General features: G+C 48.7%; 1 protein-coding gene across 9 annotated transcripts in view; it reads left to right on the top strand.

Annotated features, from left to right (window-relative positions):
• NRXN2 (neurexin 2) overlaps nt 1–16887 on the top strand; it is a 221523-nt gene that overhangs the window by 145553 nt on the left and 59083 nt on the right. The gene's annotated exons all lie outside the window — the stretch shown is intronic.

Here is a 16887-nt window from a genome sequence, read left to right as displayed (position 1 = left end):
AGGGAAGGAGAACAGGCATTTAACCCCCCAGACCCAAAGAAGTGATGGGATTTGCCCAAGATCACACAGCAGGCCAGTGGTGGAGTCAGAATTAGAACCTAGGTCCTCTGGCTCCCAGGCACATTCATTCATTCATTCAATTGTACTTATTGAGCGCTTACTGTGTGCAGAGCATTGTACTAAGCGCTTGGGAAGTACAAGTTGGCAGCATATAGAAAGAGTCCCTACCCAACAGTGGGCTCACAGTCTAGAAGTGCGCATGCACTTTCCACTAGAACACACTGCTTCGGTGTCCGTATTTATTTAGGGTCCCCAAGGCATTATGCACAGTCCCTTTCCCACATGGGGCTCACAGTCTAAGAATGGGAGAGAATGGGTATTGACTCCTCAGTTTTACAGATGAGGAAACTGAGGCCCAAAGAGGGGAAGCATTGGGCATCTCAGGAGAAAGAGCAGACATGTCGCTGCCCTCCAGCAATTTACAGTCTGCTACTAAGCACTTAGTACAGTGCTCTGCACACAGTAAGCACTCAATAAATACGATTGATTGATTACAATCTAATGAAGTAAGATGGCCATGTGATCTGAATTTTTTATGGTATTTGTTAGCCGCTTATTATCTGATAAGCACTGTGCTAAGTGCCGGGTTAGCTACAAGATAATCAGGTCAGATTCAGTCCATGTACCACATGAGGCTCACAGTCTAAGTAGGAAGGAGAACAGGTTTTGAATCCTCATTTTACAGTTGAGGAAATTGAGGCATAGAGAAGTGAAGTGACTTGCCCAAGGTCACACAGCAAGCAACAGGCAGAGCTGGGATGAGAGGCCAGGCCCTCTGACTTCAAAGCCTATGCTTTTTCCACTAAACCATGCTACTTTCCATAATTCTTTATTTACGGTATTTGTTGGCACTGTTGTCAGCACTGGCGTAGATGCCAGATAATCAGGTTGGACAGAGATTAATCTCCATTTTCCAGATGAGGGAACTGAGGCAGAGAGAAGTGAAGTGACTCATTCAAGGTCACTCATCAGATAAGGGGTGGAGCCAGGATCAGAACTCAGGTCCTTCTGACTCTCAGGCCTGGGCTCTATCATGGGTTCTAATTCCGGCTTCGCCACTTGTCAGCTGTGTGACTTTGGGCGAGTCACCACTTCTCTGGGCCTCAGTTCCTTCATCTGGAAAATGGGGATTAAGATTGTGAGCCCCATGTGGGACAACCTTGATTACCTTGTATTCCCGCCCCCCCCCCCCCGCCCAACCAGTGCTTAGAACAGTGCTTGGCACATAGTAAGCGCTTAACAAATACCAACATTATTAATAATAATTATGGTATTTGTTAAGCACTTACAATGTGCCAAGCACTGTGCTAAGCGCTGGCATGGATATAACCAAATTGGGCTGGATACGTTCCCTGTTCCACATGGGGCTCACAGTCGCAGTCCCCATTTTCCAGACGTGGTAACGGAGGCCCAGAGAAGTGAAGTGACTTGCCCAAGATCACACAGCAGACAAGTGGCAGAGCCAGGATTAGAACCCATGACCTTCTGATTCCCAGGCCTGTGCTCTATCCACTGTGCCATGCTGCTTCCAAAGATACCCATGTTTCTGTAAGTGGCAGGAATACTGTCAGGGGAGTAGCAGCGTGGCTCAGTGGAAAGAGCCCGGGCTTTGGAGTCAGAGGTCATGGGTTCAAATCCCGGCTCCGCCACTTGTCAGCTGTGTGACTTTGGGCAAGTCGCTTCACTTCTCTGAGCCTCAGAGATCTCATCTGTAAAATGGAGATTAAGACTGTGAGCCCCCCGTGGGACAACCTGATCACATTGTAACGTCCCCAGCGCTTAGAACAGTGCTGTGCACATAGTAAGCGCTTAATAAATGCTATCATTATTATTTATTTAGGGGAAGCGGGGTTATCAGGAAAAGCTTCCTGGACCAAGCCCCTTTGATATCCCCCCCGCCCACTAGAGCTGACTCTGAAGTCCCAGGTCCTTTTGACTCCCCCTCAGGTTTCCCACCTACTACCCCCAGCCCCCCTGATGCTCCCAAGAACAATCCTCCAAGGCCCTTCTCTAATAATTCCAATTATGCTATTTATTCATTCATTCAATCGTATTTATTGAGCGCTTACAGTGAGCAGAGCACTGTACTAAGCGCTTGGGAAATACAAGTTGGCAATATGTAGAGACGGCCCCTACCCAACAGCAGGCTCACAGTCTAGAAGATAATAATAATGGCATTTGTGAAGTGCTTACTATGTGCAAAGCACTGTTCTAAGCGCTGGGGGGATGCAAGGTGATCAGGTTGTAATGTAATATGTAATAATGGCATTTGTTAAGCGCTTACTATGTGCAAAGCACTGTTCTAAGCGCTGGGGGGGATACAAGGTGATCAGGTTGTCCCACGTGGGGCTCACAGTCTTAATCCCCATTTTACAGATGAGGGAACTGAGGCTCAGGGAAGTTAAGTGACTTGCCCAAGGTCACACAGCAGACATGTGGCAGAGCCGGGATTCAAACCCATGACCTCTGACTCCCAAGCCCGGGCTCTTTCCACTGAGCCACGCCGGTTGTCCCATGTGGGGCTCACAGTCTTAATCCCCATTTTACAGATGAGGGGGCAGAGAAGCGAAGTGACTTGCCCAAGGCCACACAGCAGACATGTGGCGGAGCCGGGATTAGAACCCATGACTTCTGACTCCCAAGCCCAGGCACTTTCCACTGAGCCACGCTGCTTCTCAGCACTATGGTAGACATAAAATACTATAAAATAATCCACCCAGGGTTCACAATCTAAGAGGTAGGGAGGGGAAGTATCTTATCGCCATTTTACAGATGTTGAAACTGAGACCCACCAGCTTGGGGGTGCCCTGCTTCCCCCCGGGCACACCCCTCTGAACCCCCTGCCTCCTCCTCCTCCCTTCTTCTCTCCAAACACCTCCACGGTCCCTAGGTCTGCTTCCCGAATCACCCTGAATCCAGGTTTGGCTCAGGCCCTGGGATGCCAGCCCCAAGAAACAGGATAGTTTAGAGAAGCAACGCGGCTTAGTGGAAAGAGAACCGACTTGGGAGTCCGAGGACCTGGGTTCTAATCCCAGCTCAGCCACTTTCATTCATTCATTCATTCAATCGTATTTATTGAGCACCTACTGTGTGCAGAGAAGCGCTTGGGAAGTACAAGGTGGCAACATATGGAGACGCACCCTACCCAACAACGGGCTCACAATCTAGAAGGGGGAGACAGACAGCAAAACAAAACATGTGGACAGGTGTCAAGTCATCAGAATAAACAGAAGTAAAGCTAGATCAATCAATCAATCAATCAGTCGTATTTATTGAGCGCTTACTGTGTGCAGAGCACTGTACTAAGCGCGTGGGAAGTACAAGTTGGCAACATATAGAGACACTCCGTACCCAACAGTGGGCTCACAGTCTAAAAGGGGGAGACAGAGAACAAAACCAAACATACTAACAAAATAAAATGAATAGAATAGATATGTACAAGTAAAATAAATAAATAAATAGAGTAATAAATATGTACAAACATATATACATATATACAGGTGTCGGGAAGGGAAGGAGGTAAAATGAGGAGGATGGAGAGGGGGATGAGGGGGAGAGGAAGGAAGGGGCTCAGTCTGGGAAGGCCTCCTGGAGGAGGTGAGCTCTCAGTAGGGTCTTGTAGGGAGGAGGAGAGCTAGCTTGCTGTGTGACTGTGAGCAAATCACTTCCTTTTTCTGGGCCTCAGTTTCCTCATCTGTAAAGTGAGGATTCATTACCCATTCTCTTTCATTCTTAGATTGTGAGCCCCCTAATAATAATAATAATAATAATAATGGTATTTGTTAAGCGCTTACTATGTGCCAGGCACTGTACTAAGCACCAGGGTGGATACAAGCAAATCAGGATGGACACAGTCCCTGTCTCACGTGAGGCTCATGGGATCAATCCTCATTCTACAGATGAGGCAGCTGAGGCCCAGAGAAATGAAGTGACTTGCCCAAGGTCACGCAGCAGACAAGTGGCGGAGCTGGGATTAGAACCCATGACCTTCTGACTCCCAAGCCCGCCAAGCTGCTTCCCCTGTGGGAAAGGGATTGTGCATAGACCCCTGGGGATCCTAAATAAATAGGGACATGGAAGAAGTGTATCCTAGTTGAAAGAGCATGTGTCTGGGAGTTAGAGGACCTGGGTTCTAATCTCTGCTCTGGGTGATCTGTGGGCAAATCACTTCCTTTCTCCAGGCCTCAGTTTCCTCATCTGTAAAATGGGGATTAAGACTGTGAGCCCCATGTGGGACGGGGACCGTGTCCAACCTGATTAATTTGTGCCTAGCCCAGCACCTAGAACAGTGCTTTGCACATAGTAGGTGCTTAGCAGTTACCATAATTATTATTATTGCTATCTGTAAAGTGAGGATGAAATACCCGCTGTCCCTCTCATTCTTAGCTCTGAGCCTAAAGTGGAAAAGAGACTCTGTCCAACCTGCTTATCGTGTATCTACACCAGTGCTTAAGAGATGAGCAGCATGGCTTAGTGGAAAGAGCACGGGCTTTGGAGTCAGAGGTCATGGGTTCAAATCCTGGTTCCTCCAAGTGTCAGCTGTGTGACTTTGGGCAAGTCACTTAACTTCTCTGGGCCTCAATTACCTCATCTGTAAAATGGGGATTAAGACTGTGAGCCCCCCGTGGGACAGCCTGATCACCTTGTAACCTCCCCAGCGCTTAGAACTGTGCTTTGCACATAGTAAGTGCTTAGTAAATGCCATTATCATTATTATTATTAATACCAAAGTTCTTCTTATGCCCATTCATTCAATGGTATTCATTCATTCATTTAATCGTATTTATTGAGCGTTTACTGTGTGCAGAGCACTGTACTAAGTGCTTGGAAAGTACAATTCAGCAACAAAGAGAGACAATCCCTGCCTACAATGGGCTTACAGTCTAGAAGAGGGGGAGACAGACTTCAAAACAAGTAAATGGGCATCAATAGCATCAATATAAATAAATGGAACTATAGATGTATACACATTTATACATATATACACACATATAGTATCGATTAACGCTTACTATGTGCAGAGAACTTTACTAAGTGCCTGGGACAGTACAGAGAAGCAGCGTGGCTCAGTGGAAAGACCCTGGGCTTTGGAGTCAGAGGTCATGGGTTCAAGTTCCGGCTCCTCCAATTGTCAGCTGTGTGACTTTGGGCAAGTCAGTTAACTTCTCTGTGCCTCAGTTCCCTCATCTGTAAAATGAGGATTGACTGTGAGCCCCCTGTGGGACAACCTGATCACCTTGTAACCTCCCCAGCGCTTAGAACAGTGCTTTGCACATAGTCAGTGCTTAATAAATGCCATCATTATTATTATTACAATAGGACAATAAACAGACACATTCCCTGCCCACAATGAGTTTACAGTCTAGACTGACAGACGTTAATAGAACTAGACAGACAGAGAAGCAGCATGGCTCAGTAGGAAAGAGCCCGGGCTTTGGAGTCAGAGGTCATGGGTTCAAATCCCGGCTCCGCCAATTGTCAGCTGTGTGACTTTGGGCAAGTCACTTCACTTCTCTGGGCCTCAGGTACCTCATCTGGAAAATGGGGATTAAATCTGTGAGCCCCACGAGGGACAACCTGATCACCTTGTAACCTCCCCAGCGCTTAGAACAGTGCTTTGCACATAGTAAGCGCTTAATAAATGCCATCATCATTATTATTATTATTATTCTCTGGGCCTCAGTTACCTCATCTGGAAAATGGGGATTAAATCTGTGAGCCCCACGAGGGACAACCTGATCACCTTGTAACCTCCCCAGCGCTTAGAACAGTGCTTTGCACATAGTAAGCGCTTAATAAATGCCATTATTATTATTATTATTATTATTATTATTCTCTGGGCCTCAGTTACCTCATCTGGAAAATGGGGATTAAATCTGTGAGCCCCACGGGGGACAACCTGATCACCTTGTAACCTCCCCAGCGCTTAGAACCGTGCTTTGCACATAGTAAAGCACTTAATAAATGCCATTATTATCATTATTATTACTAACTAAATAAATTGCAGATGCCCAACTCCCCTAATTGTCCCTCCCACCATCCGTGCCCTCCAATCTCCCCATCCTTGGATGTCTCTGGACCTCTTCTCCCACCCAGCTCCTTTCCGGACCTGGATCTCGCATCCCCACAACGCCGGTCAGGGCACCTGGATCCCAGGGAGAGGACTGGATCCCGGGGGAGGTAGGGGACAGGACGCCTGGGTTCCGGCAGGCGAGGGCCCGGAAAGCAGATTCAGTGAGATGACTGGAGCGGGAAGGGGCGAGGAGGGAGGGGATGAGAGGAATAAGTTGTCCTCCGTCCTCCCCCACTCCCAGGCGGAGCGGAGCGGAGCTGGAAATAGTAGTCGATGGAGGTGGTGGCGTGGCAAACAGGCAGAGGCTTGAGGAGAGCTGAAGGAAGGGGGTTGGGGAAGGCCTGGCCTCGGGGGGTTGCTCGGCTACTGGGGCCACAACGCCAACATGAGAAATAGTGTGATTCAGTGGGTAGAACGCAGGCCTGGGAATCAGGCGGTCATGGGTTCCAATCCCGCCTCTACCGCTTGTCTGCTGTGTGACCTTGGGCAAGTCGTTTCTCTTCCTCTGCGCCTCAGTGGTAAAAGCTGGAGATTATAATGAGGGCATTTATTCATTCAATCATATTTACGGAATGCCTACTGTGTGCAGAGCACTGTCCGAAGCGCTTGGGAAGTACAGGTTGGCAACATCATCATCATCAATTGTATTTATTGAGCACTTACTGTGTGCAGAGCACCGTACGAAGCGCTTGGGAAGTACAGGTTGGCAACATCATCATCATCAATCATATTTATTGAGCGCTTACTGTGTGCAGAGCACCGTACGAAGCGCTTGGGAAGTACAGGTTGGCAACATCATCATCATCAATCGTGTTTATTGAGCGCTTACTGTGTGCAGATCACTGTACGAAGCGCTTGGGAAGTACAGGTTGGCAACATCATCATCATCAATCGTGTTTATTGAGCGCTTACTGTGTGCAGAGCACTGTACGAAGCGCTTGGGAAGTACAGGTTGGCAACATCATCATCATCAATCGTGTTTATTGAGCGCTTACTGTGTGCAGAGCACTGTACGAAGCGCTTGGGAAGTACAGGTTGGCAACATCATCATCATCAATCATATTTATTGAGCGCTTACTGTGTGCAGAGCACCGTACGAAGCGCTTGGGAAGTACAGGTTGGCAACATCATCATCATCAATCGTGTTTATTGAGCGCTTACTGTGTGCAGATCACTGTACGAAGCGCTTGGGAAGTACAGGTTGGCAACATCATCATCATCAATCGTGTTTATTGAGCGCTTACTGTGTGCAGAGCACTGTACGAAGCGCTTGGGAAGTACAGGTTGGCAACATCATCATCATCAATCGTGTTTATTGAGCGCTTACTGTGTGCAGAGCACTGTACGAAGCGCTTGGGAAGTACAGGTTGGCAACATATGGAGACGGTCCCTACCCAACAGTGGGCTCACAGTGTAGAAGACTATTAAGCGCTTACTATGTGCAAAGCTCCATTCTAAGCGCTGGGGAGGTACAAGGTGATCAGGTTGTCCCATGGGGGGCTCACAGTCTTGTTCCCCATTTTGCAGATGAGGTAACTGAGGCACAGAGAAGTTAAGATTAACTCTGGCCCAATTTGGGACAGAGATTGTATCCAACCTGATAAACTTGCATCTACCTCAGCGCTTAGAACAGTGCTTGGCACATAGCACTTAACAAGTACCATAATAATAATAATAATTAACATTATTAATATTAGCCCCAAACCGCTGCTGTGGAGGGAGGAGTGGTACTCCTACAGCCCTAGTGGGGAATGCCCCAGTAATACTAATAATTGAGTGCTCACCTATTGCAGAGCACTGTGCTAGGCACTTGGGAAAACAAAATAAAAAAGCAGCATGTGCCCTGCCCACAGAGAGCTTACACTCTTAAGTGGGAGAGCCAAACAGAAGCATATTTATGACTAAAAGGCCACAGACACTTCTCTCTTCAGTGCCCTCTCCTTTCCCCCTCCCTCTGTTCACACATCTATGGAATAATAATAATAATACTGGCATTTAGTAAGCGCTTACTATGTGCAAAGCACTGTTCTAAGCGCTGGGGAGGTTACAGGGTGATCAGGTTGTCCCACTGGGGGCTCACAGTCTTCATTCCCATTTTACAGATGAGGTAACTGAGGCCCAGAGAAGTTAAGTGACTTGCCCAAAGTCACACAGCTGACAACTGGCAGAGTCGGGATTTGAACCCTTGACCTCTGACTCCAAAGCCCGTGCTCTTTCCACTGAACCACGCTGCACCCCATTCCCCAGCTGGGGTGAGGCCCTGATGCAGCCTCTCCTCACCTCACCTCAGAAGCAGCGTGGCTCAGTGGAAAGAGCCCGGGCTTTGGAGTCAGAGGTCATGGGTTCAAATCCTGGCTCCACCGATTGTCAGCTGTGTGACTTTGGGCAAGTCACTTCACTTCTCTGGGCCTCAGTTGCCTCATCTGTAAAATGGGGTTAAAACTGTGAGCCCCCCGTGGGACAACCTGATCACCTTGTAACCTCCCCAGCGCTTAGAACAGTGCTTTGCACATAGTAAGTGCTTAACAAATGCTATTATTATTAAGCCCCAGGGATAGGGGCTTCTGTTTGGGGTAGAAAGGTCCCCAAATACCATCTGCGTTGGGCACCTGCTCCTTGCCCCTTCCCAGGTCAAATGGGCACTCTGCCCAGCAGAGTAGCACGGCAGTGAAGCATGGCTGGGATCCACACCGTGGCTCAGTGGAAAGAGCACGGGCTTGGAGTCAGAGGTCATGGGTTCAAATCCCGGCTCCGCCAATTGTCAGCTGTGTGACTTTGGGCAAGTCACTTCACTTCCCTGGGCCTCAGTTCCCTCATCTGTAAAATGGAGATTAAGACTGTGAGCCCCCCGTGAGACAACTTGATCACCTTGTATCCTCGCCAGCGCTTAGAACAGTGCTTTGCACATAGTAAGCGCTTAATAAGTGCCGTCATCATCATCATTTGGGAAGCAGCTTGGCCTAGTGGATAGAGCACAGACCTGAGAGTCAGAAGGACCTGGGTTCTAATCCCGCTCCGCCTCATGTCTGCTGTGGGACCTTGGGCAAGTGGCTTCACTTCTGTGAGCCTCAGTTACCTCATCTATAAAATGGGAGAGTGTGAGCCCCATGTGGGACAGGGGCTATGTCCCACCCGATTAGCTTGTATCTACCCCAGCGTTTAGAACAGTCTTGACACACAAGCAGCGTGGCTCAGTGGAAAGAGCACGGGCTTTGGAGTCAGAGGTCATGGGTTCAAATCCCAGCTCCACCAATTGTCAGTTAAGTGACTTTGGGCAAGTCACTTAACTTCTCTGTGCCTCAGTACCTCATCGGTAAAATGGGGATTAAGACTGTGAGCTCCCCGTGGGACAACCTGATCACCTTGTAACCTTCCCAGCTCTTAGAACAGTGCTTTGCACATAGTAAGCACTTAATAAATGCCATCATCATCATTATTATAGTAAGCGCTTAACAAATACCATCATCATTTACTGATCACTTAGTAGGGGCCAAGGTAAAAAATGCCTGGGCTTGGCCCTGCATCTGGTCCTGGGTGGATGGATATGTGACCTTTGTGTGAGTGACTGTGTAGTATAATAGCGTGTCACCGTGCCCGTTACACGTCTTGGGGGGAATATGAGTGTGTTGGGCACTGGTGTCTAATTGTCTGAGCCTTTCTGGGCCTGGGTACACCTGTATTTATATCCCCGGGTTCGTGCAATGGAGTGTGTAGATGTGGGTGTTGGTATCTGTATGTTCCTGGCGCATGTGAATGTGTGGGCCCCCGTGTTTATCAGGCTGTGAATGAGGGCTCGGCTTTGGGTATGCAGGTTTGTGGTCTCCCTGCGTGAATCGGAGTTGGTGCATTTTGGGGCTGTGTGACTAGGTGTGTGATGATCTCCAATTCCGTGACTTTTTTCCGTCCTGAAATCCCAACCAAAGGAAGGTGAGTGTGTGGGTGTTTGTGAGGGCGCTGGGTCGTGTCCGTTGTCTGAAGGGTCGGTGGAGTCAGCGCTTTCCCTGCAGTTGTGAGCCCACTGTTGGGCAGGGACTGTCTCTTTATGTTGCCAATTTGTACTTCCCAAGCACTTAGTACAGTGCTCTGCACATAGTAAGCGCTCAATAAATACGATTGATGATGATGATGATGATGTTGCCAACTTGTACTTCCCAAGCACTTAGTACAGTGCTCTGTACACAGTAATAGCTCAATAAATACGATTGATTGATTGATTGATTGTCCTCTAGGCCTGGAGTGAGAGGGGTCTCTGGAGCCAGAGTGCTGGGCGAGGCTTTCCCCTTCTGCCCCCTTGATAATTGCAATATTTTCTAATGCGTCTCTCCCAGGTCTCAGTGTAGCACTGGATTGTTTCCCAGACCCTTCAGGGTCCCTATAGGGGAGGGGGTGGGGTCTGAATGCTTCTCTTCCCACGCCCCCTCCCCTATAGGGACCTTTTGGCAGCGAAGTGGAAGGAGAGAGAAGTGTGAGGGGGGAGAATGGGAGGGTGGAGGGCAGGACTCTTGGGTTTCTGGAGAGAGTGGGGTGGGAGCGGGGCGGGGGAAGTAGGCGAGGAGCCCCGTGCTGAGGGAGAGGATGCCATGAGTGGGTGAGTGGGTGGGTGGGTGGATGGGGAGAGATTCTGGCAGGAATTGGAGGCGGGTAGGGGAGGAGGGAGGAAGAAAAGGAGGGAGGACTAGGATTTGGGCCTTTGGGGAGGCTAGCCCCCTGAGGGAGAGGCCTGGGCCTGGACGCCTGGGATCCACTTTCTCCCATCCCTCCCGGTTGGGGTGGGGGGGGGGGCGGCATCGGAGACCCCCACCCCCCGTCCCCGACTCCCCAGCGGTGACACATCATCTCCGCCGCTCCCACGACGGCTTCATTAACAGCTCCGGGAGAACGGGGAGGCGGCTGCAAAATAAGAGAAAAGCAATTTGACGTTTCTAATAAAGCGTCGCTCCACTTTGCCAAATTAATTTTGACTCCCATAATTATTTGCTGTAGGAGCGGGCCCCTCTCTCCCCACCGCCGCCTAATGAGGTAATTGGGGAATTAGGAATTAATGACTTTAACAGAAGTGACAACTGACTTCTCGCTGGGAACGGCACCCGGGAGCTGTCTCTTCCCCCGGAGCGCGCAGCTTGGAGCTGCCTCCTTTTCCCGGGAAACCCAGGCGTCCGGTCTCCCTCTTCCCAGATCCTGGACTCTCCTCCCAGCCTCTAGGCCTCCTCCTCGCCCTCCTCCCCGTCCAGCTCTGAGCTCGGTGGAGGAAAATCAATCAATCAATCAATCGTATTTATTGAGCGCTTACTGTGTGCAGAGCACTGTACTAATCGCTTGGGAAGTACAAGGAAAAGGCGCCGAAGGTGTGCTCAGTGGAAAGAGCCCGGGCTTTGGAGTCAGAGGTCATGGGTTCAAATCCCGTCTCCGCCTATTGTCAGCTGGGTGACTTTGGGCCAGTCACTTCACTTCTCTGGACCTCAGTGACCTCATCTGGAAAATGGGGATTAGGACTGTGAGCCCCCTATGGGGCAACCTGATCACCCGTAACCTCCCCAGCGCTTAGAACAGCGCTTTGCACAGAGTAAGCGCTTAACAAATGCCATTATTATTATTACTATTACTGCTAATATAATAATGATGGTATTTGTTAAGCGCTTACTATGTGCCAAGCACTCTAAGCATCTCTCCCCGAGCGACCCCTCCTCCCCCTCTCCATCCCCCCCGCCTTACCTCCTTCCCTTCCCCACAGCACCTGTATATATGTATATATATATTTGTACGGATTTATTACTCTATTTATTGATTTATTTTACTTGTAAATATTTATTCTATTTATTTTATTCTGTTAATATGTTTTGTTTTGTTCTCTGTCTCCCCTTTCTAGACTGTGAGCCCACTGCTGGGTAGGGACTATCTCTATATGTTGCCAACTTGTACTTCCCAAGAGCTTAGTACAGTGCTCTGCACACAGTAAGCGCTCAGTAAATACGATTGATTGATTGATTCTCAAGTGCTTAGTACAGTGCTCTGCACACAGTAAGCGCTCAATAAATACGATTGAATGAATGAATGACCCCTAAAAGAGGCAGGGATCGATCCCCTCTTCTTCTCGCCCCCTCCAGAAAATAGGAATAGGAAACGCTTCTTCAGGAATAAGGGGAGGTGGAAACTGAGGGGTCGCCGAAGGGGAAACTGAGGTGCATCCAGAAAGGGGAAGAGGCGTGGGGAGTCAGAGCCACTCTCCCTCACCCCTCCCAGCAAGCTACCTACTCTTCCCCACTCCTCTCTCTCAATCAATCGATCAATCAATTGTAATAAGAATTACTATGGTATTTTTTAGGTGCTTACTATGTGCCAGGCCGTGTACTAAGCGCTGGGGTGGATACAAGCAAATCAGGGTGGACACAGTCCCTGTCCCACGTGAAGCTCACAGTCTCAATCCTCATTTTTCAGATGAGGTCCCTGAGGCCCAGAGAAGTGAAGTGAATTGCCCAAGGTCTCACAGCAGACAAGTGGCAGAACAGGGATTGGAACCCATGACCTTCTGATTCCCAGGCCCGAGCTTTATCCACTATGCGTGGCTCAGTGGAAAGAACCCGGGCTTGGAGTCAGAGATCATGGGTTCAAATCCAGACTCTGCCAATTGTCCGCTGTGTGACTTTGGGCAAGTCACAACTTCTCTGTGCCTGTTACCTCATCTGTAAAATGGGGATTAAGACTGTGAATCCCCCGTGGGACAACCTGATCACCCTGTAACCTCCCCAGCTCTTAGAACAGTGCTTTGCACATAGTAAGCATTTAATAAATGCCATTATTATTATTATTGTTATTATTCCACGCTGCTTCGCCAATTGTATGTACCGAAAGCTTACTGTGTGTAGAGCACTGTACTAAACGCTTGGGGGAATTCAATATAATAGTGTTGATAGACACATTCTCTGCCTAGAGCAAGTTATCTCCTCCGCTCCACCGTGATTGTCTCTCTTTATTGCTGTATTGTACTTTCCAAGCGCTTAGTACAGTGCTTTGCACACAGTCAGCGCTCAATAAATACGACTGAATGAATGAGTGAATCCAACTCTCAGCAGGAAGGGGGAGGAGAGGTGAGACCCCCGTGGGGGTGGGGAGAGGGGATGGGTGTGTGTGTGTGTGTGTGTGTGTGTGTGTGTGTGTGTGTGTGTGTGTGTGTGTGTGTGTGTGTGTGTGTGTGTGTAGAAGCAGCGTGGCTCAATGGAAAGAGCCCGGGCTTGGGAGTCAAAGGTCATGGGTTCTAATCCTGGCCCAGCCACTTGTCAACTGTGTGACGTTGGGCAAGTCACTTGACTTCTCTGTGCCTCAGTTACCTCATCTGTAAAATGGGGATTAAGACTGTGAGCCCCATGTGGGACAACCTGATTACCTTGTATCCCCCCGCAGCGCTTAGAACAGTGTTTGCCATATAGTAAGTGCATAACAAATGCCATCATTATTATTAGAAAGAGCCTGGGCTTGGGAATCAGAGGTCATGGGTTCTAATCCTGCATCCACCACTCGTCTGCTGTGTGACCTTAATCAACTTAATTTCTCTGTGCCTCAGTTACCTCGTCTGTAAAATGGGGAATAAAATTGTGAGCCCCCCCGTGGGACAATCTGATTACCTTGCATCTTACCCAGCGCTTAGAACAGTGCTCAGTACATAGTAAGTGCTTAACAAATACCAAAATTATTATTATTATCCAAGCGCTAAGTACAGTGCTCTGCACACAGTAAGCGCTCAATAAATACGATTAAATGAATGAATCAATCGTGTGTGGGGGTGAGGCTGCGTGTCTGATCAACACCGAGTGTGGGGCCCTGCGTCAATCATCGCCTGCCCCAGGGTGGCAGCGGGAGAGCGTGGCTGAGTCTGTGTTGGTGGGGTTGGACTTGTCTGGATGCCAGGGCCCGAGGCTTTGCTCTGCCCTGGCATCAAACCTGTGAGAAGAGACACCTGTCCACATGTTTTGTTTTGTTGTCTGTCTCCCCCTTCTAAACTGTGAGCCCGTTGTTGGGTAGGGACCGTCTCTAAATGTTGCCAACTTGCCCTTCCCAAGCGCTTAGTCCAGTGCTCTGCACACAGTAAGCGCTCAATAAATACGATTGAATAAATGAATGAATGAAGAGCAGAGCAGGAAATAAAGGGACGAGTAAGCAAAGAGGAGGGGGTGGAATCCAGTCATCCTCCCTTCCTTAGGGGTACTCCCACTCCCAAATCTGCTCCCTGCACAGAGACCCTTTCCCTGTTTCCAGCCAAGGATTTTTCCATTCCACTTCCCTCCCTCTCCCAGCCCGGCCTCAAATTCTCCCAGGAGTCCCACTCTCTCAGCTCACGGTAGCAGTGAAGAGGCAGCGTGGCTCAGTGGGAAGAGCCTGGGTTTGGGAGTCAGAGGTCGTGGGTTCTAATCCCAACTCTGCCACTTGTCAGCTGTGTGACTTTGGGCAAGTCGCTTCCCTTCTCTGTGCCTCAGTTACCTCATCTGTAAAATGGGGATGAAGACTGTGAGCCCCACCTGGGAAAACCTGGTACCTTTATATCTCATATAAATCTCATATACCTTTATATAAAGTGTATATCTCATATACCTTTATATTTCAAGGCCCTACTGAGAGCTCACCTACTCCAGGAGGCCTTCCCAAGCTGAGCTCCTTCCTTCCTCTCCCCCTCGTCCCCCTCTCCATCCCCCCATCTTACCTCCTTCCCTTCCCCACAGCACCTGTATATATGTATATATGTTTGTACATATTTGTTGCTCTATTTATTTTACTTGCGCTTATCTATTCTATTTATTTTATTTTGTTAGTATGTTTGGTTTTGTTCTCTGTCTCCCCCTTTTAGACTGTGAGCCCACTGTTGGGTAGGGACTGTCTCTATATGTTGCCAACTTGTACTTCCCAAGCGCTTAGTACAGTGCTCTGTACACAGTAAGTGCTCAATAAATACGATTGATGATGATGATATCTCCCCCAGCGCATAGAAGAGTGCTCGGCACATGGGTCTTAACAAATGCCCTCATTATTATTATTAAATATAATCACAGGCACCCCTGATCTCCCCCTTTCTACCCCTCACCCTCTAACCTCCAGACCCTTCCCTGGCCCCCAGTTCTTCCATATTCCCCCTTTCCTGCCCCCCAGCTTTCCCTCCGCCGCTGGATTCGGCCACCCATGGCATTCGGCGTCCACCCACCCCTTCCCCCTCTCGTCCCTGAGCGGTGACCTACTTACAGAAATCAGAGCTGCCGGGAGAGGAAAGCTGGGAGCCGCTGCCTGCGAACCTCACCTGTCAGCTGGGTGACTTTGGGCAAGTCGCTTCACTTCTCTGTGCCTCAGTTACCTCACCTGTAAAATGAGGGGATTAATAATAATAATGATGGCATTTGTTAAGCGCTTATTATGGGCCAAGCACTGCTGTAAGCTCTGGGGAGGGGATACAAGGTAATCAGGTTGCCCCACATGGGGCTCACAGTCTTAATCCCCATTTTACAGATGAGGTAACTGAAGCCCAGAGAATCAATCAATCAATCAATCAATCAATCAATCGTATTTATTGAGCACTTACTGTGTGCAGAGCACTGTACTAAGCACTTGGGAAGCACAAGTTGGCAACATATAGAGACGGTCCCTACCCAACAGTGGGCTCACAGTCTAGAAGAAGTGAGAAGTGAAGTGACTTGACCAAAGTCACACAGCTGACAAGTGGCGGAGCCGGGATTAGAACCCATAATAATAATAATAACAATAATAATAATAATAATAATAATAATAATAATGGTATTTGTTAAGCCCTTACTATGTGCCAAGCACTGTTCTAAACGCTGGGATAGATACAAGGTTATCAGGTTGTTCCACATGGGGCTTACAGTCTTAGTCCCCATTTTACAGAAGAGGTAACAAGCACAGAGAAGTGAAGTGACTTGCCCAAACAGCTGACAAGTGGCGGAGCCGGGATTAGAACCCATAATAATAATAATGATAGTATTTGTTAAGCGCTATTTGCCAAACACTCTTCTAAGCGCTGAGATAGATACAAGGTAATCAAGTTGCCCCACATGGGGCTCACAGTCTTAGTCCCCATTTTACAAATGAGGTAACTGAAGCCCAGAGAAGTGAAGTGACTTAATAATAATAATAATAATGACATTGATTAAGCACCTGCTATGCACAAAACAGTGTTCTAAGCGCTGGGGAGGTTACAAGGTGATCAGATTGTCCCACGGGGGGCTCACAGTCAATCCCCATTTTACAGATGAGGTAATTGAGGCACAGAGAAGTGCCAAATTATTATTAAGTGACTTGCCCAAAGTCACACAGCTGACAAGTGGCGGAGCTGGGATTAGAACCCGTGACCTTTGACCACAAGCCCGGGCTCTTGCCACTGAGCCGCACTGTGGGATTAAGAGTGTGAGCCCCATGTGGGACAGCCTGATGACCTTGTATCTACCCCAGCGTTTAGAACAGTGCTTGGCACATAGTAAGCACTTAACATTCATTCAATCGTACTTATTGAGCACTTACTGTGTGCCGAGCACTGTACTAAGCGCTTGGGAAGTCCAAGTTGGCAACATATAGAGACGGTCCCTGCCCAACAGTGGGCTCACAGTCTAGAAGGGCTCACAGTCTAGAAGCAAATACCATCATCATCATTCCCTCAGGGACTCCGCTCTGCCTGGCGCAGGAAGAGCGATTAGGAAAAGCTTCCAGGCCAGGGCTGTGCCCAGAGCCCGGATCTTGCCCACCATTCATTCATTCATTCA

Source organism: Tachyglossus aculeatus, chromosome 22 (genome assembly GCF_015852505.1).
Source record: "Tachyglossus aculeatus isolate mTacAcu1 chromosome 22, mTacAcu1.pri, whole genome shotgun sequence".
NCBI classification, from domain to species: Eukaryota; Metazoa; Chordata; class Mammalia; order Monotremata; family Tachyglossidae; genus Tachyglossus; species Tachyglossus aculeatus.
This window is presented reverse-complemented; position numbering and strand designations above follow the sequence as displayed.